Raw genomic sequence first — 27088 nt, 5'->3', positions numbered from 1 at the left:
CAATTACTTCGGTGTGAACCCAGGATTTCTGATTAAATGTAACTTTATGAATAGAAGTACCAAACACCCAATAAAGCACGGTAGAGGGTATCTTTTTATACTGAGGTGGGAAGGGTATGGAAGGAAGCAAAGTATGAAAGGAATAACTGGTTGATATAACTCCACTGAAAAGAGATCTTGGGATAATTGTGAATCACCTACTGAATATGAGTCAGCACTGAAATTCTATCTGCTTATCTTACTATATATATATATTTGTTGGGTTCTTATGTGTTTTACCTGCTCCATGCTCAGACTGTAACTACTTTGTACATTATCTTCAACAAGTTATTCATTAAGAGCTGATTCCAATTTTTTTTTTTTAAAGAGCTGATTCTTCTGATATCTGATTTATTTCAGGGCTACCCATTTCCCCACTATCTCCCAATTACCTCCTATATGTTGGTGTCAGTAGACCTCTGAATAGCCATTTTCTTTTTTCTTAATTCAAGTATAATTAATTTTTAATTAATTAATTAATTCCAGTATAATACTGTAGGTATAGTATTATATTAGTTTCAGGCTTATAATATGATGTGATAAGCTTATAATGTATGTGATACATTACTCAATGCTCAGAATGGTAAGTGTACTCTTAAGCCCCTTCACCTATTTCACTCACCTCTGCACCCACCACCCCACTGGCAACCACCAATCTATTCTCACATTTAAGAGTTTGGTGGGTTTTTTTTTTTTTTTTTTTTTGCTTGTTTGTTTGTTTGTTTGCTTTCCTTTTTTTCTTTGTTCATTTATTTTGTTTCTTTTACTCCACATACAAGTGAAATAATTTGGTATTTGTATTTTCTGACTTATTTCACTTAGTTATACCTTCTAGACCCATCTATGTTGCAAGATTTCATTCCTTTTTCATGGCTAAGTAGTAGTTCTCTGTGTGTGTGTGTGTGTGTGTATACACATCACATACCACATCTTTATTATTCAACTACAGATGGACACTTGTGTTGCTTCCATATTTTGCCAATTGTAAGTAATGTTGCAATAAACATAGAGATGCATATATCTTTTTGAACTAGTGTTTTCATTTTGTTTGGTAAATATCCAGCAGTGGAATTACTAGATATTTCATGGTAATTCTATTTTTTAATTTTTTGAGGAACCTCTATACTATTTTCCACAGTGGCTGTATAAATTTACACTTCCAACAAGAATGTACAAGGATTCCTTTTTCTCTATATCCTCACCAACACTTATTACTCCTTGTGTATGTGTGTGTGTGTGTGTGTGTGTGTGTGTGTGTGTGTGTTTTAATTTTAGGCATTCTGACAGGTGTTATCTCAGAGCTGGTATCTCATCATGGTTTCATGACTTGCATTTCCCTGATGATGAATGAGGTTGAGCATTTTTTCATACGTCTTTTGGCCATCTGTACATCTTCTTTGGAAAAATGTCTACTCAAATCCTCTGCTCATTTTTCATTGGATCATTTAGGGATTTTTTTAATGTTGATTGCATAAGGTATTAATGTATTTTGGATATATAAATATCCCCTTATCAGATATATACTGTGTACTTTCATCTCCTATTAAGTCTTTTTGTTTTGTCAATGGTTTTCTTCACAGTGCAAAAGCTTTTTTATTTTGGTATAGACCTAATAGTTTAATTTTGCTTTTGCTTCCCTTGTTACAGGAGACAGTCTAGAAATGTTTCTATGGCTAAATTCAAAGAAATCACTAACTATATTTTCTAGTTTCAGATCTCGCATTTAGGTCTTCAATCCATTTTTGTGCGTGCTGTAAGAAAGTGTCCGTTTTCATTCTTTGGTGTGTAGCTGTCCAGTTTTCCCACCACCAACACCATTTTTTGAAGAGACTGTCTTTTTCCCATTATATATTCTTGCCTCCTTTGTCATAGATTAATTGACCATATAAACATAGCTTTATTTCTGGGTTCTCTATTCTGTTGTTGATCTATGTATCTATGTAGATCTATGTTGATCTATGTTTCTTTTTTGGTGCCAGTACCATATTGTTATGATTTTTTTTTCCTCGAGAGGGCTTAAAGTAATTACACAGGGAAGGAAACTCAAATAATGGCTTACAAAGGAGTAAGATAAGTCATGATTCTTCATTGGTACCTGACCCCAGTACCCAAACTGCCTTAAACCAGCCCTTCCAGACAGTGCTCCCAGCTGCCCGCTGGCTAGGAGGCTCTACAGAAGGCCTGAAGGCAGAAGTGGGAAAGAGCTTATTTGCTACAGCGAGAAGGGGCTTAAGTCGGGACTGCAGACCTGGCTAAGAGTAGCAGCTGTACTCCCACACCCCCAAGACTTCTATCACATTTACAAATACATACATAAATACAGCTTTGTAGTATATCTTCAAATCTGGAATTGTAATACCTAGTTTTGTTCTTTTTCAAGATTGTTTTGACTATTTGAGTCTTTTGTGGTTCCATACAAATTTTAGGATTATTTGTTCTAGTTCTGTGAAAAATGTTGGTATTTTGATAGGGATTGCATTAAACCTACATATTGCTTTGGGTAGTAGGGACATTTTAGCAATAATCCATGAGCATTGAAAATGTGGCATCTTCAATTTCTTTCATCAATACTTTATAATTTTCAGAGTACTGGTCTTCTACCTCCTCAATTAAGTTTATTCCAAGGCTATTTTTTTGGTCCATTTGAAAATGGGATTATTTTCTTAATTTTTCTTTCTGCTATTTCATGATTAATGTATAAAATATGGACTTCTGCATATTGATTTTGTGTCCTGTGACTTTACTGAATTCATTTATCAGTTCTCATAGTTTTTTGGTGGAATCTTTAGAGTTTCCTATATATAGTACCATGTCATCTGCAAATCGTATGTTTTACTTCTTTACCAATTTGGATGCATTTATGTCTTTTTTCGTCTGATTGATGTGGCTAGGACTTACAGTACTCTGTGAATAAAAGTGGTGAGAGTGGATAACCTCATCTTATTCCTAATCTTAGAGAAAAAACTCTCAGTTTTTCACCATTGAATATGATGTCAGCTGTGGGTTTTTTATATATGGTCTTTATCATGTTGAGGTATATTCCTTCTAAACCTACTTTGTAAGATTGAACACCAATAAAAAATAAATTAAAAAAAAAAAATAAACCTACTTTGTTGAGGGTTTTTATCAGGAATGGATGTTTTACTTGGTCAAATGCTTTTTCTGCATGTATTGAGATGATCATATAGGGTTTTTTTAAATTATCTCTTGTTAATGTGATGTATCACATTAATAAATTTGCAAATACTGAACCACACTTGTATCATTGGAATAAATCCTACTTGGTTATGGTGAATGATTTTTTAATGTATTATTGGATTTGGTTTGCTAATATTTTGTTGAGGAATTTTGCATCTATATTTATCAGAGATATTGGCCTATAGTTCTCTTTTTTTTATAGTGTCCTTATATGGTTTTGGTATCAGAGCAATAGTGGCTTCAGAGAATACATTTGGAAGATTTCTTTCCTCTTCTATTTTTTGGAATAGTTTGAGAAGAAGTATAGACTCTAAATATGTGATAGAATACCTGTGAAGCCCTCTGGTCCTGGTCTTTTGTTTGTTTGGAGTTTTTTGATTATGGATTCAATTTCATTGATAGTAATTGGTCTGTTTCAATTTTCTATTTCCTCCTCATTCAGTTTTGGGAGGTTATATGTTTCTAGGAATGTATCTATTTCTTCTAGGTTGTTGGCATATGATTTTTCATAGTATTCTCTTATAATCCTTTGTATCTCAGTGGTGTTGGTTGTCATTTCTTCTCTTCCATTTCTGATTTTTATTTGAGTCCTTTTCTGAGTGTGTGAATCTGGCTAACGTTTTATCAATTTTGTTGATCTTTCCAAAGAAGAAGCTCCTGGTTTCATTGATCTATTCTATTTCATTTATTCTGCTCTAATCTTTATTATCTCCTTTCTTCTATTACCTTTGTGCTTTGTTTGTTCTTTGCCTTGCTTCCTTAGTTGTAAGGTCACATTGTTTGAGATATTTTTCTGCTTGTTGATGTAGGTCTGTATTGCCATAATTTTCCTTCTTAGAACAGTTTTTACTGCATCCCAAAGATGTTGGACTGTCATATTTTCATTTGTCTCTATGCATTTTTAAATTCCCTTTTTGATTTCTTGTTGATCCATTCATTGTTTAATAGCATTATATTTAAACTTCATATATTTGTGTTCTTTCTAGATTTTTTCTCGTTATTTCTAGTTTCATATCATTGTGGTCAGAAAAAAATGCATGGTATGATTTTTAATTTATTGAGACCTGTTTTGTGACTTAACATGGTTGATTCTGGAGAATGTTCCACATGCTTTTGAAAAAAATGCATATTCTGCATTTTAGGATGGAATGTTCTGAATATATCTGTTAGATCCATCTAGTGCAATGTGTCATCCAAAGGCACTGTTTCCTTGTTGATTTTCTGTCTGGATAATCTGTCCATTGGGTGTTAAAGTTCCCTACTATTATTGTATTACTTTTAATTTCTTCCTTGATGTCTATTAATAGTTGCTTTATGTATTTTGTACATGCTCCCATAAAGGGTGCATAAATATTTACAATTGTTAGATCTTGGTGGATGGTTCCCTTTATAAATATGTAGTGTTATTCTTTGTCTCCTATTACAGTCTTTGTTTTAAAATCTATTTTGTCTGATATAAGTATTACTACCCTAATTTTTTTTTTTGCTTCCATTTGCATGATAAATGTTTATCCATCCTTTCACTTCCAATCTGCATGTGTCCTTAGGTCTCAAATGAGTATTTTGTAGACAGCATATAAATGAGTCTTTCTTTTTTTATCCATTAAGTTATCCTATGTCTTTCAACTAGAGTATTTAGCCCATTTACATGCAAAGTAATTATTGATAGGCATGCACTTATTGCCATGTTGTTAATTGCTTTACAGTTGATTTTGTAGTTATTCTCTGTTCCTTTCTTCTTTTGCTCTCTTCCCTTGTGATTTGATAGCTTTGTTTAGTGATATGCTTGGATTCCTTTTTCTTTATTTTGGCACATCTATTACAGGTTTTTTATTTGTAGCTACCATTAGGTTTGTATATAATGTTTCAGCCTATATTAGGATATTGGTTGCTTAAGTTTAAACCCATTAAAAAATACTAAATTTTTGCCTTCCACATTTTATGTATATGATCTCACACCTTACATCCTTATGTTTTGTGAATCCTTTGACTGATTTTTATAGACATAATTGATTTTCTGCTTCTGTGCTTTAACCTGCATATTCATTTTATAAGTGATTAACCTATTTTATTATTATTATTATTATTATTTTTAAAGATCGTATTTATTTATTCATGAGAAACAGAGAGAGAGAGAAAGAGAGGCAGAGACACAGGCAGAGGAAGGAGCAGGCTCCATGCAGGGAGCCTGATGTGGGACTCGATCCCAGGACTCCAGGATCACACCCTGGGCCAAAGGCAGGCACCAGACTGCTGAGCCATCCAGGGATCCTCTAATCTATTTTATTATGTTTGTTGTATGTACCTGTGAAAATTTTCCTTTCCTAATTTTCTTACTCCTGATCAGGACCTTTTCTTTCCACTCAAAGAATTCCTTTTAATGTTTCTTATAAGGCTGGCTTAGTAGTGATAAGTTCCTTTAACTTTTTCTTGTCTCAGAAATTTTATTATTTCTCCTTCTAATTTCAGTGATAGCCTTGGTGGATAGTGTAACTAATTGAAATGCAAGGAGAAATGGACAAATTCACAATTATAGTCAAATATTTCAATACCCCTGTCAATAACTAAGAACAAGGCAAAAGAAAATTATATCAACCAAATGACCTAATTGTCATATTTAGAATACACCATTCAAAAACAATAGGATACACATTCAAGAGCACATGGAAATTTTGTCAAAATAGATAATATTCTAAGTATTAAAATAAATAATTCTCAGTAGAGTCATAAGTACACAAGTAATAGAAAGTATATCCCCTACCTAAAATGAAATAAAATTAGAAATCAATAATAGAAATAGATCTAGAATATTCCAGATGTTTGGAAACAACACATCTCTAAATAACCAATTGATCAAGAAGAAATCAAAAAGGAAAACTGAAAGTATTTTGAACTGAATGGAAAGGAAAATACAGCATATCAGAATTTGTGGGTTGCTACTAAAAGAAAAGTGAATAGCCTGAAAACTACATTAGAAATTTAGAACGATCTTAAGTCAATGATTTCAACTTCTACCTTAAGAAACTAGAGGAATAAAAGATGCTCAAAGTAAGCAGAGGAATTGAAATAAAAATCAAAGTGGTAATCAATGAAATAAAACAGAAAAAGATTCTGGTTTTTTAGACCAATAAAAATAATAAATCTCCAGCTAGACTGATTAGAAGAAGAAGTGTAAAGACACAAATTACCATTGTCAAGAATATGAGAACTGACATCACTACTGATTTCACAGATGTTAAAATAAGGAAATATTATAACAACAATTTGAATTAAAGACAAAGTCTTGGGGATCCCTGGGTGGCTCAGAGGTTTAGTGCCTGCCTTCGGCCCAGGGCGTGATCCTAGAGTCCCGGGATCAAGTGCCACATCAGGCTCCCTTGCATGGAGCCTTCTTCTCCCTCTGCCTGTGTCTCTGCCTCTCTTTCTCTCTTTTTCTCTCTCTCCATGTCTCTCATGAATAAATAAAATCTTTAAAAAAAAAGACCATGTCTTTGAAAGACACAGAATATCGAAGCTCACTTAAGAATAGATAACCTGAATAGTCCTGTCTTCTTTTTCTAATTTCTTTGTTATAGTAGAATACACATAAAATTTACCATATTAACCATTTTTAAGAGAACAGTTCAGTAGTATTAGATATACTTATAATATTTTATTTATATATATATACCACATTTTGCTTATCCATTTATCCATCACTAGACACTTGGGTTGCTTCCACATTTTACCTATTGTGAATAACGCTTCTACAAATATGGACATACAATATCTCCTTGAAACCCCAAATTTGATTATTTGGGGTATATACCTAAAGTGGAATTACTGGATCATATGTTAATTCTATTTTTAACATTTTGAAGAAACACAGCACTGTTATCTAGTGGCTGTACCTTTTCTAATTCTCATCGATAGTGCACAAATATTCCTTCTCCAAATCATTGTCAATACTTGTTATTTTCTGAGGGTTTTCTGATAGTTAGCCATACTGAGTGAGAAGTATATTTCATTGTAGTTTTAATTTGCATTTCCCCAATTATTAGTAATGTTGAGTACCTTTTCACATGCTTATTGGCCATTTACATATATCTGCTTTGGAGAAATATCTATCCAAGTGCTTTGCTTGTTTTTCATTTAGGTTGTTTGTTTCTTTGTTGATGAGTTTAGGAGTTTTGTATACATTCTAGATATTAATCCTGCATTAGATATATGGTTTGCAAATATTTTCCCCATTTATGTAGATTACCTTTTTACTCTGTTGATTTTGATGGACAGGATTTTTTAGTTTTCATGAGGTCCAATTTGTGTATTTGTTTCTTTTATTACCTACACTTTTGGTGTTACACCCCAAAAATCATTCCCAAAGCCTTGAAATCTTGAAATCCATAAAATTCTTGCCTTATTTATTTTCTTGTAAGAGTTTTTATAGTTTTAGGTCCTACATTTGAGTTTTTGATCCATTTTAAACTAATTTTTATGTGGTATTAGATAAGAGCCCAACATTTATTTATTTATTTATTTATTTATTTATTTATTTATTTATTGGCATATGGGTATCCAGTTTTCCCAGAACCATTTGTTGAAAAGAGGTTCCTTACTCCATTGAATGGTCTTGACACCCCTGTCAAAAACCATTTGGCTATATATGCAAGGGCTTATTTCTGGACTCTATTACATTCCACTGGTTTAATTTGTCTGTTTTTATGCCAGTATTACAGTTTTGATCACTGTAGCTTTGTAGTAAATTTTTAAATCAGGGAATGTGAGTCTTCCAGTTTAGTTCTTTTTTTTTTTTTTTTTTTTTTTGTCTAAATCGCTTTGGTTATTCAGAGTCCTCTTGAAAAATTTTATGAATTTTAGAATGGGTTTTTGCATATCTGCAAAAATTGTCATTACAATTTTGATAGTAATTTCATTGAATCTGTACATTGTTTTGGGGTAGTATTAACATTTTAACAACAAAAAAAATCTTAACAATATTAAGTCTTTCTATCGATGAGCATGGAATATGTTTCCATTTATTTGTGCGTTCTTTAATTTCTCTCAGAAATATTTTTCAGTTTTCATTGTATGCCTTTCCTCTCCTTGGTTAATTCTTAATATTCTATTCTTTTTAATGCTATTATAAATGAAATTGTTTTTGTAATTTCTTTTCAGATTGTTTATTGTCGGTATAAAAAATGCAACTAACTTTTGTGTGTTGACTTTCTATCCTGCTACTTTGCCTAATTCATTTATTAGTTCCAGCAAGTTTTGTGTAATTTTTAAGGTTTTCTATGTATAAGATTATATTATTAATGAATAGAGATCATTTTACTTCCTTTCCAATTTGGATTGCTTTTATTTCTTTTTCATGCCCAATTGTTCTGACTAGAACTTCTAGTACTATGTTAAGCAGAGTTGGTGAAAGTGAGTATCCTTGCATTATTCCTGAGCTTAGGGGAAAATCCTTCAGTCTTTAACCATTGCAATATGATGTTTATTGTGAGTTAGTTAAATACTACTTTTATTATGTTGAGGTAATTTTCTTCTATTCCTAGTTTGTTGAGGGTTTTTATTATGAAAGAAAGTTTTGAATAATAGCATTTTAGGAATAAATCCTACTTAATTATGGTGTATAAGCCTTTTAATGTACTGCTGAATTAAGCTCATTAGCATTTCATTGAAAGGTTTTTCATCAATATTTATAAAGTATATTGGTCTGTAGTTTTCTTATAGCATCTTTGTATGACTTTGGTCAATTTCCAGGGTAATGCTGGCCTCATAGAATGACTTAAGAAATGCTTCTTTCTTTTCATTTTTGGAAGTTTGAGAAGGGTTGGTATTAGTTCTTCTTCAAATATTTCATAGAATTCATTAGTGAGCCATTAGTTTAAAGCCTCTTCTCTGTTGGAAGATCTTACCACTTACTGGTCTATTCAGAGTTTCTATTTCTACATGGTTTACTATTTGGTTTTGTGTTACTATTAGGTTTTGTGTTTCTACAAATTTGTCTATATCATCTAAGTTATCCAATTTATTTCATAGTACTTTCTTACAATCCTTTTTATTTTTGCAGAATCAGTAGTAATACTTTCATTTCTGATTTTAGTAATTTGAGACTTTTCTCTTGTTTTCTTTTTTTTAAGATTTATTTATTTATTTATTTATTTATTTGTTTATTTATTTATGAGAGACACAGAGAGAGGCAGAGACAGGCAGAGGAAGAAGCGGGCTCCATGCAGGGAGCTCGACTGGGGACTCAATCCCTGGTCTCCAGGATCACACCCCGGGCTGCAGGCAGCGCTAAGCCGCTGCCCGCCACTGGGGCTGCCCTCTCTTGTTTTCATAGGCTATCCAGCTAAAGGTTTGTAAATTTTGTTGACCATTTCAAAGAACCAACTTAAGTTTTCATTGTTTCTCTATTGTTTTACTAGTCCCTATTTTGTTATTCACTGTTTATTCTTTATTATTTCCTTTATTATTCTAGGTTTGGGCTTAGTTATTCTTTGTTTTCTAGTTCCTTAAATTCTAAAGCTGCTTATGTCTTTTTAACAAATTGAATTTGTAGGTTAAAACCTTCTCACTAAGAGACTTCAGGCCTAGACAACTTCAGTGATGACTTTTACCAAACATTTAGAGGAGAAATAATACAAAGTACACATAAACTTTTCCAGAAAATTAGAGAAGAGAGAATAACTCTCAATCTAGAAGACTAATATTCTAACACCAAAATTGGGCAAAATATTAAAAGAAAAATAAACTACAGACCAATATTTCTCATGAAGTTGCAAAAATTGAAAAAAAAAGTTAGAAATTGAATCCAACAATGTATTAACAATCAAAACCAAGTAATTAGCTTTTGAATATCAATCATGTAAGTCACCATAATAACATTAAAAAAATAAAACCATATAATCTATAGAATCATTTTTCCAACCCAACATCTATCATAACAACAAGATTCTCAGCAAACAAGTAATAGAAGTGAATTTCTTCAACTTGGTAGAAGATGGCTATAAAAAACCTACTTAACATTACATTTTATTGTAAAAAATTGAATGCTTTCCTCCTAAAATCAGGATTAAAATGAGAATATCCATTGTCATCATTAATGAATCACAGACCTAAAAGTAAAACAGAAAACTATCAACTTCCAGAAAAACAAACACAGGAGAAAATCTTTGCTTACTTTGGATTTGGCAAAGATTTCTTAGATTTGACACCATAACCATGATTTATGAAAGAAAAAGATGATATATTGGATTTTATCAAAATTTATAATGTATGCTCTTCAAATGCACTACTAAGAGAATAAAGACAAACCACTTGTCTTGGAAAAACTATTTGGAAATTCATATAACTGAAAAGGACTTGTATCCAGAATATATATTTAAAACTCTCAAAACTCAATAAGTAAACAAAACCCAATTTAAAATGGGCTAAAAATGTGTACACTTCTCCAAAAGAGATGTATGGATGGCAAATAAGTACGTGAAAGATTTTTTTAAAAAACTTTAATAATAAAATCCAAATACCTTAAAAAAATATGTTCAACACCATTAGTCTTTAGGGATATGCAAATTAAAACTACAATAAAACCACCCTAAATGAAAAGTAGATGATACATACGTCAGAAAGGACACTGAGGAACTAAAACTTTCATACACTGTTTGTAGGGTGTAAAATGCTAAAATCACTTTGGAAAACAGTTTGGTAGTTTCTTAATTACTTAAATATATTCCTAACCCATGATCCAGCCATCCCATACATAGGTATTTACAAAAGAAAAATGGAAGCATAAATCCATATAAACACTTGTATCCAAAAATTCACAAAAGGTTTATTTGCAATAGCCCCAAACTGGAAATAACCCCAATGTCTATCAACAGGGCAATGAATAAACAAATGTTGATACAATGATATACTTCCTACTCAGGAACAAAATGAATTAACTGCATATACGAAGATGACATAAATGAATCTCAAAATAATTATGCTGTACATAAAAAGTCAGACAAAAGAGAGTACATACCATATGATTCCATTTATATAAAATCCTAGAAAAATCAAACTTATTTCTAGTCATGTTAAACAGATTAGAGGTTGATTGAGGGAAGACAGGGAAGAGGAGGAAGGGGGATTTACAAAAAAGTGCAAGGAAACTTTTGAGGAAGATGGATATGATTTTATCCTGATTGTGATTATAGTTTCACAGATAGATATAGATACACATAAAAATTCATCAAATTGCATAATTTAAATATGTACAGTTCATTGTGGACCATAAGTCCAAAAAGCTATAAAAATTAGAGCTAATTTTAAGAAATTAATAGATATTTAAGGGTAGTATTTTAATAGTTATTTTTAAATCTTCACTATTATATACATAAAAGCAATCTTTTTGTTTTTCAAACAGGTGACACACATTAAGTTACTTTGAATTTGCTATGTGAGATGAACATGTATATTAACAAATTTAAAGAAATATGTCATGTTTAGGAGACAAATGAAATCTTAAAATATAGATCTAAGTATACTTACAGCTCAAAATGTACCAAAAAATGTTTTGTTTAGAATACTTGGGATCTTCATATTTGGGAAAAAATAATCAACTGCCTTATTTTTACACATATTATGTTCTATTTCTAAACAAATACAAGAGTGACTGAGTGACTAAGTCATGAGTTCTATGATCCAAATATATTCAGAATCTCACTGTTTTCTCACCACCTCCATTGTTCCCACTCTAGTCAAACACCATCATCTGTCCTCTGGATTATTACAATACTTTTCCAACTGCTCTTCCTTCTTCCCTTGCCCTTCCTATCCTCTATTCTTAACTCAGCCCCCCAGCTCCTTGTGGCATTCCTTTGTTCAAGTATAGCCAATAGCTTCCTCATAGAAGTGAGAATTCTTACAATGGTTTTCAGGGCATTATCACACTCTAATCATGCTGGGCTTCTTTCTGCTACTCAGATATGCCCGCCACATTTCAACTTCAGGTCCTTTGACTTGCTCTACCTGAACATCTTATAGCTTGCTTCCTTTTCTTCTTCAGAGGTTTCCCAAATATCACTCACCTTCACTCCCTACCTCATTCTCTGCCTTGTGTTTCCACATAACATTATCTGATACACTATGTATTTTACTTATTTAGTGTACTGTATTGATTGTACCAAAAACCCTAATTATTGCTTTGGCCCATAAAATGCAAAGAAAATGACAATGAGGAAGTTTCAAGTCTTCAAGAGGCATAATGCACTTGGCTTTTCTCTTCTGCTTTCACCATGAATACAGACTTGGCACAGATCAGAGCTGTACAAATGAGCAAGCCCAGATGAAAACAGCCAAGCTCAACTCTGACAGCTCTTAGGTGCATGAGAAGTAATAATAAATAATGGTAGTTTTAAGCTATTAGGCTTTAGGGTGACTATCATTCAGCATTATTGTAGCAACAGACAGAATGTGTTTTTCTGTTGTCTTTATCTCCCAATTAGAAAATAAATTCCATGGGGGCAGGAATTCCTCTCTGTTTTATTCCCTGTTATATCCCCGGGGTTTTTAGAAGTGCTTGACTCAGAAGACTGCTTAATAAATGTTTCATGAATGAATAAATGAATGAACTCAATGTAACTCAGTAGTCAATATAACTATTACAGGTGCTCAGGTGAGGACAAACCAAGTGAAAGATGGATTCATGAGCTTTGCTTATCTGTTCTCTTTCAACTGCTGGGCTTAATATCTATTAATTATTTATTGCTGTGTAACGAGTTACTTCAAAATTTAGCAGCTAAAAACAATAAACATTTATTATCTCATAGTTTCTGTGAATCTGGATCTAAGAGTTGTTTAAATGCATAAGTTACCTTTCATGAGGCTGCAATCGAGGTGTTGACCAGAGATGCTGTTATCTTAAGTTTCAGAGGGATGTCTCACAGTATGGTAACCAGCTGGCATCCTCAGAGCAAGTGATAGAAGAAATAGCTAGAGACAACACCGAAGACATAAACAGTTGTTTTTATAAACTACTCTCAGAAGTGTCATCCCATCCCAGAAATGTGGGATGAATATGAATCAATAAGTTTAGCCCATATTCAAGGGGAAATGACCACCCAAAGTCATGAATATTAGGAGTTAAGAACCACTAGTGCCTATCTTAGAGGCTGCCTGCCACATGCACAAAAAGGCTCTCAAATCCCATTTTTACTTTTTTTTTAAGATTTATTTATTTATTTGAGAGACACAGAGAGATGGGGCAAAAGGAGAGGGTCTTCAAGCAGACTCTCTCTCTCTTTTTTTTTCTTTTTCAAGCAGACTCTCTGATGAGCACAGAACCTAATGTGAGGCTCGATCTCACAACCCATGAGATCATGACCTGAGCAGAAACCAAGAAGTGGACACTTTAACTGACTGAGCCACCCAGGCACCCCTCAAATTCAATTTTTAAAAGGACAAGATTTAAATGATAACTTCTCTGCTTGATTTTTTAAAAAATCAAATTTGCATCCAATGCCATTATTGCTTTTGATAATGTGAGTCTTCAAGAGATTGGAAAAATCTGAACATTAGATTTCCTTGCATGCCCAAGATTTTAGAGCCAAGTATTTAATTCAAGGATGATCAGAGCAGTGTGACTTAAAAGTATGGAGTAGAATTTCTTGACAAGTTTTTTTTTTTTTCTCTTATGAAAACTAAACTTTCACTATCAGTCATTCATCTCATTTGGTCCTAAAGCTCTGTTTTCAAGAGTTAACAATTTCATCAGCTAAGAATCTCTAAGTATTAAATTATATCTAAGTTAAGAGAATTATAGGAATTAAAAATGTTATATCCCTGCCCTCAAAAGCTCAGAATTTACTTGCAGTAAAATATAAGGAACTCCAAGAGGGAGGGAGAGTCCCTAAATGATCTTCAGCAAAGTGGTCCCTTTTTGTTTAAAAAATAAATGGCAGGCAGCCCCGGTGGCTGAACGGTTTAGCGCCGCCTTCAGCCCAGGGCGTGATCCTGGAAACCCGGGATCGAGTCCCACGTCAGGCTCCCTGCCTGGAGCCTGCTTCTCTCTCTGCCTGTGTCTCTCTGCATGGAGCCTGCTTCTCCCTCTGCCTGTGTCTCTGCCTCCCTCTCTCTTTGTGTCTCTCATGAATAAATAAATAAAATCTTTAAAAAATAATAAATATAAATAAAAAATAAATGGCCAAAATAGTTACTAAATATTTATCTTAAAGGATTTTAAAGTAACTCTTCCATATCTCTATGCTTATTTGGGTCATGAAAAGAGAAAAGACATTCCCCTAAAATAATATTCCCATTTCATGGACTCTTCTGGCAGGAGCAGCAGGCTACCTGCCACCACCAGGCTCACAACTTCACATTAGTTAAATTATCACTGTTCTACTATTATAATCTTTAGTTATACAGAATGCCAAGAAAGTCAGAAACATCATTAGGATAAACAAGTGAAAAATAGAAAAAAAAAAGTCTAAATCAATGCTTATCCATGAAAAAAAACAAATGATGCACATTTCATTTTTGTACTGAATAAACGTGAGTCCACTCATGCATTGGCACATAAACTTACTGGTCTGATCAAATAAGCTCATCATGTCGGAGACATCATGAGGATATGCATCAGCACCCTCTAAACAATACAGCCAATATATAGTTGCTACAAAAAAAGATCCTGTAGCAACTAAGTTTTATGATCCCCAAGTATGAGTTCCACATCAGTAGGGTATACAGTCTTGGGTTAAAAGGGCAGGGACCCTACCAGATGAGAAGGGAATGATGCAAGGGAGATGGAAGTTACCATTATCAGAGGTGCCTTGTCTTACACACACACATACACACACACACAATCTTTCTAAAAATCAGGAAAAGGAGAGAAAAATAATCACATATTCTGTGGATATACATGATTTTATTTCTCATAAGACGATAAATTCCCCTCAAAGGACTACTCTATTTATTTAAGTTGTGGAGAATCATTAAAATCCTGGTTGATAGAGAAGATATGGAGAGCTATGTTCACTTCCATAAGACTTTCTAATGAGACTACATTAAGCTAACGAAGCACTTACTGCATGAAACAATCAAAAAAGTACCTTCTCTTTAATTGAACCCTACCATTCTTACCTCAATAGAGTAGTATCCGTGAGATTTTTTTCCTCACATTTTTAAAGAATCTATCTTACACTTCTAGACAGAAAGAATTTATTTCTTGAGTGAGGAAAAAAATTAAGAAGTAAGCTCATTATCTGTGTAATTCAAGCAAAATTAAAACAACTTTACATCAATTATCTGACCAAGATAATAATCTTCACTCTCTGCTTCACTTCACCATGTAGTGTGTCTGTTTTCTAAGATATAAAATTTAAAAAATAGTAAAGTATTAAAAATGCCTACCTCATAGGAGTTTATGAAAATTAATGGAATTTAAGTTAGGAGGAATGTAATTAGATTGCCTGGAATTTTGCTAGTCCAGCTAAATTAACACTAGAGCTTTTTCAAAAATGTGCCACCAGACCCATGAGGTTAAGGAGTACAATAGCTACTCATGTCCTCAAGTACAAATCGCCTCAAGAAAAGGTCCTCTCAAGTCAGGTGCAACCCCTTCTGTAATGCACATGACCAGTCACCAGCTACAGGCTAGTGGAAAGAATAGTCTCCACTTCATTTACCAAAAATTCCTCCTGCAATAAATCAGTGAAAATGTACTAAGTGCCTTGTGTGAAGGAGGGTCTGCTCACATGGAGTAGTTAAACTCAGCATTGTATCCTGCTTAAAAACCCTGACTTTAAGCTGTGTGTTCAGAAACTCTGTAACCCTTAACATTTGGATCAATCAGAATTCCTAAAAGCCTCCGCTAACAACTTTGTCCTACAAATTACTGCTTCTTATTAAACTACATATCACAGCATAAAAACTAATAATGTTACAAAATTATCCTTGGTTGGATTAATGAAAACATTCAAATGACTCTCTGAATGCTGTCTTTGGACCATGAGCTTGGAAATTTTTACATGTTCTTTTATGTTTAAGAGTGAATTGGATACTGGTCTCAATTCTGCATTTGAAAAGTTTGTCTTTGACTTCATGACCAGGGGCTTTTCTCCTGGGGTTTTCTAGATATCCATTAACCCTTGACATTTTAAACAAAATTTGGAGTAAAAGATAATAAGGAATTTGTCTTGCTTTGCATTGGGTTCCTAACACGTAGCTTTTAAAACTCAGAAAGTCCTGAGTGATAAGAATGTCTTTATTATTCATGAGCCTGTTAGATCACACTTGAGTTTCTACTAATGTGATGACTCAGGATGGAGGTTCTTACCAGAAAAAAGACAGCCATGTGATTGAAGGCTGTGGGCTTGGACCCAGCCCAACTTCTGGGGTAGGAAGAGGGCTATAGAGTTCAGCCCTATGGCCAATTATTCAATCAATCATGCTCATGTAATGAAATATCAAAAAAACCCTCTGGACACTAAACCATAGGTTAGTTTCCTGGTTGTAGAATATATTGATGCATCGATGTGGAGGAGGTGATGTACTTTGACTCTGTAGGAAGAAGACAATCAAAACCTGTGTCTGAAATTCTCTCAGATACTGCCCTAGGAGTCCTTTCATTGGGCTGGTCCTCAATTGTATCCTCATTTGTATCCTCTATAATACAATTGTGCTTGTAATTACAACACTTTTCTGAATTCTATAAGTTGTTTTAGTCTAGTGAATTATCAAAATCCCTAAATTTGTAACCGGTTGGTCAGAAGTATGGGTGGCCTGGGGTCTCTGAGCTTGCAAAGGGCATCTGAAGGAAGGAAGCTTTGTGGGGATGGTGCCTTTAACCCTGTGGAGTCTGACAGTAACTCTGGATGGTTAACATCAAAATTGTACTACAATACACTAAGGATTCATATCTTTTGTCCGATTTTCAAAGGGCTCTTTGACCCAAATAATTACATTAAAAGCAACTGCTCTACAGAATCCTAAGCCAAGAGTTTTCCAAATGAAAGAAAGGTTCTTAAAAAGAGAACTAAGAAGCCTCATTTAACTATGAAGAACAGTCGGATGGCTTCCAAAACTTACAAAAGATGGCTATTAAGTCATCAGAAATACTGCAGCTGCTTAAAAACCAGAATAAGGCTTAAATCCTCTCCTATTTTAAACTTGCAAAATGAAAAAAAAAAAAAACATTAAAATGAAAATGGAACACAAAGTTTCCCAACACAGAAAATTCAATACCTAACTTTTAATCTTTTCTACCAATACTTCCTGCTCTATTCTCTAGAAGCCTTCCCACTCTACCCCATCTCAGCAAATATAACACCAGTTGTTCAGGCCATCACCCTTGGAATCATCCTTGTCTCCTGTATTTTTTTTATGCCCCACGTCTTCAAATCCTTCAAGATGTATTCAATAGCAGACAGTATCTCATCTTTTACTGCAGTGGTTCTCAAATTTTGGTCCATGAATTCCTGGGAGTCCTCAAGATGTTTATAGGGTCCACAATGTGTCCACTAAAGGGACAGCCCAAAAAAGTAAGCCCATCATTTCAAGGGAAAAATTTTCCTAACACTCAAATATTGTTTGGCTTTTTCTCCACATTGATGCTTGCAATGATGATGCAAAGACAATGGTGGATAAAACTGTTGGTGCCTTCACACAAATCAAACCAGCGGCACCATATGGTACTAGTGCTTTTGAATTCCTCACTGCCACACACTCAGAGAAAAGGAAAGAAATGAAAGAAAGGGAGTCAGTTTCATGTAAGAATGCCCTTAAAGAAACAATACCAATTTTTTAATTTTAATTTTATTAAGTATCAACCTTTGAATAAATGCTAAATGACAAAATGGAAAATATACATCAAGCACTTTGTTATATACAAGCACTGAAATACACTTGTATAATTATTTGTCACAAACTCAACCAACCACTTTTTTCATGGAACACCACTTTGATTTAAGAGATCAACTGATGGGGATCCCTGGGTGGCTCAGTGGTTTAGCACTTGCCTTTGGCCCAGGGCGCGATCCTGGAGTCCTGGGATCGAGTCCTGCGTTGGGCTCCCGGCATGGAGCCTGCTTCTCCCTCCTCCTGTGTCTCTGCCTCTCTCTCAGTCTCTCTCTCTCTATCATAAATCAATCAATCAATCAATCAATCTTAAAAAAAATAAGAGATCAACTGATAGACAAACTATCGTTCACATTGGTTATTTGTAGATATTTTCTTGAAAAATGAACAAAGTGGGCCTGTCATTTCAAGGAAAAGAAACCACAGAAATTGGTGCTAATGGTAAAATTGAAGATTTCAGAGGGAAATTAGAATTTCTGAAAGCTTATATCTACCACTGTGGTCTTAAAATCTTCCCAATGCTTGCCTAAAAAAATTTTTGATAAGATTGGTGATATTATTAGTGAATACGATTTTCATATTGTGCAGTAAAAAAGTGCATCAACTTTTGGAAAATCTGCATAACTTAATATTCAGTATTTTCCAAATGACTACTTCATGATGCTCTCCAATCAGGCATATGTAAAGATTTATTCACAGTGAGAAACAGACCAATGGGTTTTAAGGTAACAGAGTACAAAAACTTCACTGATATAATTTCAAATTAAATTAAATTGCATATTTCAGCTATCCTTGAAGAACTATTACTTATAAATTTTGGTAGAATATCATAGAATATCCACTACTAATGGAAAACTTCCATTTTCCAAGTATATAGCTCTGTAAAAATACATTTTCTTCATAGACTTCAATCAGAACAACATATCAAAATAGATTGAATGCAGTAGCAAATATGAGACTCCAGCTACCTTTAATGAAGCCAAACACTAAAGAGAGTTGCAAAATTCTAAGGCAAGGCCAATAACCTCACAAATTTTTTTTCTTTTGAAAATACATTTATTTTTCTTAATAATATTGGTATGCTATAGATCTATTACTGTCATTTTTACATAAATCAATAGACATATATATTTTTTAAGAGAGGGAGAGAATGAGTGCATGAGGCAGGGGAAGGGCAAAGGGAGAAAGAGAGAATCTCAAGCAGGTTCTAAACTCAGTGCAGAGCCTGATTCGGAGCTTAATCTCAGATGGTAGGATCATGACCTGAGCCAAAATCAAGAGTCTGATGCTTAATCAACTGAGCCACCCAGGCTCCATCAATAAATGTATTTTTAAAGCCCTCAGCTTTAATTTCTGATATGGTAAATATTGATAGATGTAATCCACATCAACAAAAACTTTTTGCTTTCTTCAATAATTCTCAGGAGTGAGTATAAACAGGCTCTGAGACCAAAATGTTTGAGAGATATTGACTCATTATTGCCACTCTGTTCGAAGCCATTATCATCACTCTCTGAATTTTTGTGCTAACCTCTCACAGATCTCCCTGTTCCCATCTTGTTTCTTTGCACTGTATTCCCAAACCACATCCAGATTCTTTTTAAAATGTAAATCAGGTCATGTCATTCCTCTGATCAAAATCCTCCACAGGCTTCCTTCCAAAATCGTTTAAGGCAGAGGGTGAAGTTCTCATTGGCCTACTAACATTAGATGTGATCTTCACTCATATTTTGCTATCACGTCCTCCTCACACCCACCACAGCTGCACAGCCACTGTGGTTCCCAGAATAAAACTAAGTATGCTACCATCCAGCTCTTTCCTCAGGTTAGAGCTCATATTCTTCACGTATCTACACAGACTATCTCTTTGCCTGCTGTAGGGCTCTGCACACACCTCACTTCATGGACGTCTTTCAAGACCAGTGTGCCTTCTACAACTGCTAAAAACCACAACTCTCCTTGTCCTGCTTTTTTTCCACCACAGTTATTACCAGTTGATACACTATACAGTCTACCAATTCTTTCTTCAGTGTGTTACCTGTTTCCCTCTAGTAGGAGGCAGGAATCTTGTCTGTTTTCTGCATAAGTTATCCCTGGCACAAAATAGGCACCCAATGTGTATTTGCTAAATGAGTGAAGGAGTGGGCGAATGAATGATAACATATGGGGAGGGTAGAATGTCTCCAAAAGTTCCAAAGAGCTGTAGTCTAATCAAAAAGATTCTTTGATGGTATCATGGAGTAATCCAATCTTCTTTCAGTCTTATCCTGAACCAAGACTAGATAAAATTGGGGAGTAAGCAAAGTCATGAGCCTCTCTGCATCACATATTTATGCATTCCAGTCTGATGACCAGCCCACCCTCTAGAGGCTTCCCCTGTATCCAGTTTCTTGGTTTTGTTCATAGCTTTGTCAGTGAATTCTCCCAGCAGTGATCTGCCACATGTCCATCCAAGCTTTGGCCTCTGGGTGCACAGTCCTACCTCAGGCTAGATACCAAGTGTGGCTTCAGAATCACAAGGTTGGAGATGACAGTGGGGGTGCCATGCAATGTTAGCTTCCAGCCATTCTGAAAGCTGGACCTAGCATGCCTCAGAACCCTGCTGAATAGGTTGCAATACTCACAATACTCACAGGTTGTTTGTTGTGATAGCTACCTGCCCACCTGGACTACCTGGAGGACTTCTTACTGCTTCTGCTTGATAAACATCCAAAACTTTGGCCTTAGCTGGATTAGCCAATAATACTGTATTTTCTCTCTCTTTACCTTTTATTTTTTTTTTAAGATTTTATTTATTTATTCATGAGAGACACAGAGAGAGAGGCTGAGACACAGGCAGAAGGAGAAGTAGGCTCCATGCAGGGAGCCCAATGCAAGACTCAATCCCAGGACACCGGGATCATGACCTGAGCTGAAGGCAGTCGCTCAACCACTGAGCCACACATGTTCTCCTATCTTTACCTTTTAAAGGGTTTCCTGAATCACACTCCACCATGCTCTATGACTCTTTATGTCGGTCCCTAGAGCAGTGCTGTCCAACAGAACTTCCTGAAGTGATAAACATAGTCATCTCTGTCTGCATGGTCCAATATGATATCTACTTGCCAAAAATGTCTGGTGAGCACTGAAAATGGGACTAGTACAATTAAAATTTTAAATTTAATTTAATCTTAATTAATTTTAAATTTCAACAGTCACATCTAGCCAGTGGCTACTGCATTAGACATTGCAGCTCTAGAATTACAGACCAGCCTCACACTTCAGATTCTTCAGAACGTCTAGTCTGGGACCACAGAGGTCTTTCTCTACCTGCCTTAAGTCATCCAAGGCATTAACTTAGGCTTTATAATGCAAAAGCCATCTGCATTTTAACAGTGGCCTCTTAAATACCTTATGGTTCAGGGATGAAGGGAATAGGAACCTTATATTGAACAAACCAAAAAAAAAAAAAAAAAAAGAAGAAGAAGAATTAGTTTCCACACATGTGAGATTAGAATTGTCACTAGGAGGGATCCCTGGGTGGCGCAGTGGTTTAGTGCCTGCCTTTGGCCCAGGGTGTGATCCTGGAGACCTGGGATCAAATCCCACATCGGGCTCCCTGGTGCATGGAGCCTACTTCTCCCTCTGCCTATGTTTCTACCTCTCTCTCTCTGTGACTATCATAAGTAAAAAAAAATAAAAATAAAAAGAATTGTCACTAGGAAATAAAAACTTTTAACTTTCTCCATGACTTCCTTCCACTCTGAATTTGTATTTGCATCAGCTTATTTATCACTATCCACATCAGAAAAAGTATTTGGTTTATTACTCTTCTAAATCACTCTTGCTTTTTTTTAAGCAACTGATCCTCTCTTTCTAGTATTGATGTTTTAATGGATGAATTATTACCACTTTTCCAAAGTTAAAGAAAATTGATCCAAACATTTTAAATGTAAAAATCTATATATACAACCATTGAACTGGAGAGATGAAATGTCTATACAAATGAAACAATTAAAAATGAATTTACCAGAGGTCATCTGGATATTCAGAGCATATCCAAGGACATATCTATACAAATAATTTTTTTTAAAGATTTTTGTTTATTTATTCATGAGAGACAGAGAGGCAGAGACACAGTCAGAGAAAGAAGCAGGCTTCCTACAGGAAGCCTGATATGGGACTCGATCCCAGGACCCTGGGATCATGACCTGAGGCGAAGGCAGACCTTTAACCGCTGAGCCACCCAGGTACCCCTATACAAAGAATTTAAGTCACATTCCAAGAAATTATACTCTGTCCCTTTAAGATTTGTATACATTATATATGTGCATATACACATATATATGTAAATGGATAAACCAAAACAAAGAATTCTGAAAGTCCTTTATGCTGAATGATATAAATAAAAATCATGACATGAGGAGGCCCGAATATCTTACAAACACTCACACACACGCACACATAGCTGATTAATGGAAATAGTGATGATAGTAAAACAGCACCCTGTCTTTACCCATTGATTGTTGAATTTGCCAGTAGTTGAAATAATCCAAAATGGGGAATGATGTCATCCTGTCATTTGTCTATCCCCCTGCTTCCCTGGAAATATACTTCTGCTATAGCTATTATTACCACTTTCACTAGGAGCTCTCTTTTGATCCCAGAGCTCTGTTATTCTCATCATCCCTGAAACTACAACTTTGGAGTCAATTTATTACTCTGCATGCTCTCTGGATGCAATTGTTGGAAATAAAGGAGCATGTTAGGAAGGAAAGTCCAGGGAGTGTTTTCAGTTGCTGGGTTGCTGGCTAGCAGAGGACTTTCCCTAAAAGGGGAAACTTTGAGATATATCTTCAGGAAGAAAGCCCTTGGGCATAGCAGCAAGACATGTGTGAATATTTCTTTATCATTTTTCCAGCAGCTTCGCTACTTTTTATTAAACAATTTTATGGAAAAAAAAAAAAGAGGAGTTCTACCTACCTAATGTCTTATTATCCTCCCAACAACCCAAGGAGGTGGTATTGGTTATTCCCATTTTACAGAAAGATGTGGAGCCCCCAGGCTAGTAAATGGTGGAGTCAGTTCACAGAGCAAGTTGACTGACCTGGAAATTGCTTTCCTCCTCTAGGCGGATTATCTCATCATACAAATAATGTGCATGAAGGTCATTAAGGGTCATCTAAGTATCTTGCTTCATTTCCTCCTGTCTTATCATATGACTGAATGAAGAGAAGGAACAGCTGGGTTAATTCCTAGGCAGCAACACCCAGGAGAGCTTTCAACAGAAGTCTAATTTTATATGAAAATGCTACAAGATCACTTACGGCAGAGACATCCCCCAAATGAATATATCTTAAAGTGAACACATCAGCAAATTATATTCATGTTTAAGGAAAAAGGTCTTGTAAAGACACACCCTCAAATATGCCATTGCATTTCTTTGGAATGTGTTCAGGAGGTGAAAATAGCTAAAGAAATTGGCCAGTGTTCCTTATCACACGATATTCCTAACCATCTGCTGCATGTGCTTATGAAGATGGTACTCGGTGCTTAAAATTCTCATCAAAGAAAATGTGAATAACCAGTTTACAACCTGTGAGAAAATGGGAAAAGGATGCCTCCTTCCCACAGCCACAAGTTCAGATTTACAGTTAGCACGTGTAGCTGTGGGTGGCTGTGCTTGTTTCTTAAAAGAAGATAATTGCACACACCACCAAATAACAAAACAAAAGGGGAAAATGTGTGTGGGAGGTGGGAGTGAGATGTTAGAATAATTTAATTACTGTCAGGTGGTTCTCAAGCTGCACTAAGGGGAAAAAAAGGCTTTGAAACAAGATCTATTGCCCAGAAAACAATCTAAGCTTCCATCTCTGCTCATTTTTACCAAATGATCTCAAAGTTTTCAAGAATTTGACAAACTTTAGATTGGTCTATGAGGCAGTTGCCTCTTGCTTCGAGCACAAAGCTAATGAGGTTAAAGTCCCAAGTTCAATTAAGGCCCTCATCGCTAATAACTTTCACTCTATTCTAGGACTACTAACTGCATATTACACAGTTGTGAACACTGGGACCACCATTTATAAAAACAACTCTCTAGCCTCCTATGAACAGTATGTGTGGCCCAAGGTTCAGAGAGAGACTGGAAATTAACCATCTATTTACATGGCCCAAAGAAGAGGCAACTCATCTTACAGGGGTAATAAGGAAAGTGAAAGCAGCCTCTACAACAGAAAGGAGAGGCTTTTAAAGAGAGAGAGAGAGAGAGAGAGAGAGAGAGAGAGAGAAGACGTGTCTCCTTTCAGCCTAACTAGGACCTATGGTCTGTGCCAGACTTAAAAGGCTTTCAGCTTTAAGGATGGCATAAAATGTATCACAGGTATAGCATGTGGCAGGCTTGGCCTGTGCCCTGCACTGAAGAGATACAACAGGAAACAAGATCCCCCAGGGTATCTTGCAGGGTACCCCTAACCTGTGAGAGCTCAGAGGCCAGAAGTAGAAGAAGACTTGAGGGAGAGGTCCCTGTGTGCTAGAGGCTGCTCAGACATGAGCCCTGCAAGGAAGGCATTCCATGTTCTGGGAGTGGCCTGGAGCTGGTGTCAGTATGGACGTAGCAGTTCCATGACAGTGATGAAAGTTGTAGCAGCAGCAATGCTCTGGTGAGTCAGGAATGGACAGCCCTAGAATAGCAAGAAGCTGTCATGGAAAGAGGTAACCAGGTCATTTGGGACAGGCCTTGGCTAAGAAGCATGGTACATTGATTCAAATCATCTTTGGAATGTCAGCCAGCTGAAATATAGGCCAGCGAATAGAGTCCTGAATCGAGAGTACTGGCCTGATGGACTGTCTAGCTCCACTCCCTGCACCCCACCGTAGCCATCTCCAAACCCCACGCTCCAGCTTTGCCTCAGAACTCGAAACCAGTTGAAGAATACAAACACAAATACATACATACGTATGCACTGTGCATACTTTGCACAATGGAATAAATACACCCAGCACTGCTCGCTGTCAACATGATCACAGATGTTGGCATTAGCCATCAAAGTGTTAAAAGGATACCACAAACTGGTTATAATACTGAGGCCTGGGCAGCCTGGGTGGCTCAGCGGTCTAGTGCCTGCCTTCAGCCCAGGGTGTGATCCTGGAGACCTGGGATCGAGTCCCATATCAGGCTTCCTGCATGGAGCCTGCTTCTCCCTCTGCCTGTGTCTTTGCCTCTCTTTTTCTCTGTGTCTCTTATGAATAAAAAAAAATCTTAAAAAAAAATACTGAGGCCTGTGCATCTCTGAATGAACACAAAATTGCAATTGTCATCTTGACACACTACAGAGTTAATTACATACTAATAAAAGACAACAACTGTTATACTATTACAGTTACTGAAATCCAAATGGCATTGTTTGTTTGTGAATTATTGGATTAAAGATATTAGGGCCAGTGAATTAACCTTTGCATTCCTTTTCTTATGCACAGCACGGTAAAGTACTTGTTTACTTGGCATGCTCCCTATTAGTCAGGGAGAAGTACTTGGGCTGAGCCCAGTCCCTTGGTTACAAGTACGTCATGCACCACACTTACACCAGGAAATACAGAGCTCTCAGGAAGTGCATTTGATAATGAAGCACTGAAAGCCAAAATTAGACAATAATCAGCATTACTCTTCATCCTGAAATGATGCAATCATTTTTTTGATGCAATCATTTTTTACAAGGTAGTCAAGTGGTAGAGATCGGCATGGTGGACATATTAGATCTGTTTCCTAGCTTTGTTGCTGGCTGGATGATTTTAAACAGCCAGGTTTTAATGACTTCCTGGTGTTTCAGCTTCTCTTTTTGAAAATCTCGGATATAGCTGTCAGTGGTAAGATTTATAAGTTCATATGGTGGCAAATATTCTGGACTATAGACTCTTTAACGCAGGCCTTAATATTCGATTGATGTTTTCTAAATTATTAACAATGGGAGACTAAATGAGCCCTATTAGTCACTAGCTGATTGGACAGGCTTTCTCGTTGTTCACTACTAGCACTCGTACGCACAGAGATAGGAATGACTAGCCCAAGATCACTTACAGACTCACACGGAAACGCTGGGGTGACATTCTAGCCTTTGGAGACTATAAGCCTGCCCAAACAGGACTACCTCAGTAACGCACCCTCTCCTTCTACCAACACAAAGAGAAAAACAGCTTTGTTAGATCTTCTAGATTCTGAGGCTTATTTCTGATTACTTGTTTTTGGCAGGCTGCATAAATACCAAAGAAACAGTGCTGAAATTGAAGAGATTTTCATCTTCATTCCTAGAAAATTCATAGGAATTATTATGTCTTGTGGTGGATGAGTACAGCTGGAATTCTCTCTGTCCTGGAAAGCACACAGCAAATATACTGAGGCACCATTCCCAGGGAACCATAGAATCCTATTTCGGTCCCCTAGTGATTTACAATCTAACACTTGAGTGACTCTTGCATTAAGAAACTGTTAATGAGCATGTAGGGTTGCACAGGCTCTGAAGTGAAAAGAACTGAATTTGAGATCTGTCACTTACTAGCTGTGTGATCCTAGGCAAATTGCTTAACCTCTCTGGACCTCGGTCATTATAAATAACTATTCCCATCTCTCAGCCTTCCTGTAAGACCCAGATGAAACCAGGTATATCATGAGAGGCTCTGTAAACCATACTACAAATTATACATGTTACTCATTACTGTTTCTTTTTTTTTCTTTTTTTTTTTTCATTACTGTTTCATAGATGCTTCTTTTTGTTAATCTAGAAGGCAGACATCTAAACTGCAGGGAAAATGTCCAATTTAAAAGCAGTAATTCTAAAAGATATAACTGCAAATTGGAGTGAATGCCAGTATGATAGAGTGAGTGAAAATCAAATCCTGGATTTAGCTAGGTGTCCAGAGATAACAGCGCACACCAGGAAGTTAATAATGTCTTTCTGCACAAGTGTGTTTAGAAAACAAAAGGATCTGGCTCTCAGTTCTGGTGTCTCCAATATCAGAGTGATTTTTGACACCCAGAAATAATAAGAATTGG

The sequence above is a fragment of the Canis lupus genome, chromosome 25, assembly GCF_011100685.1.
Source record: "Canis lupus familiaris isolate Mischka breed German Shepherd chromosome 25, alternate assembly UU_Cfam_GSD_1.0, whole genome shotgun sequence".
Lineage (NCBI taxonomy): Eukaryota > Metazoa > Chordata > Mammalia > Carnivora > Canidae > Canis > Canis lupus.
Note: the sequence above shows the minus strand (reverse complement) of the source record.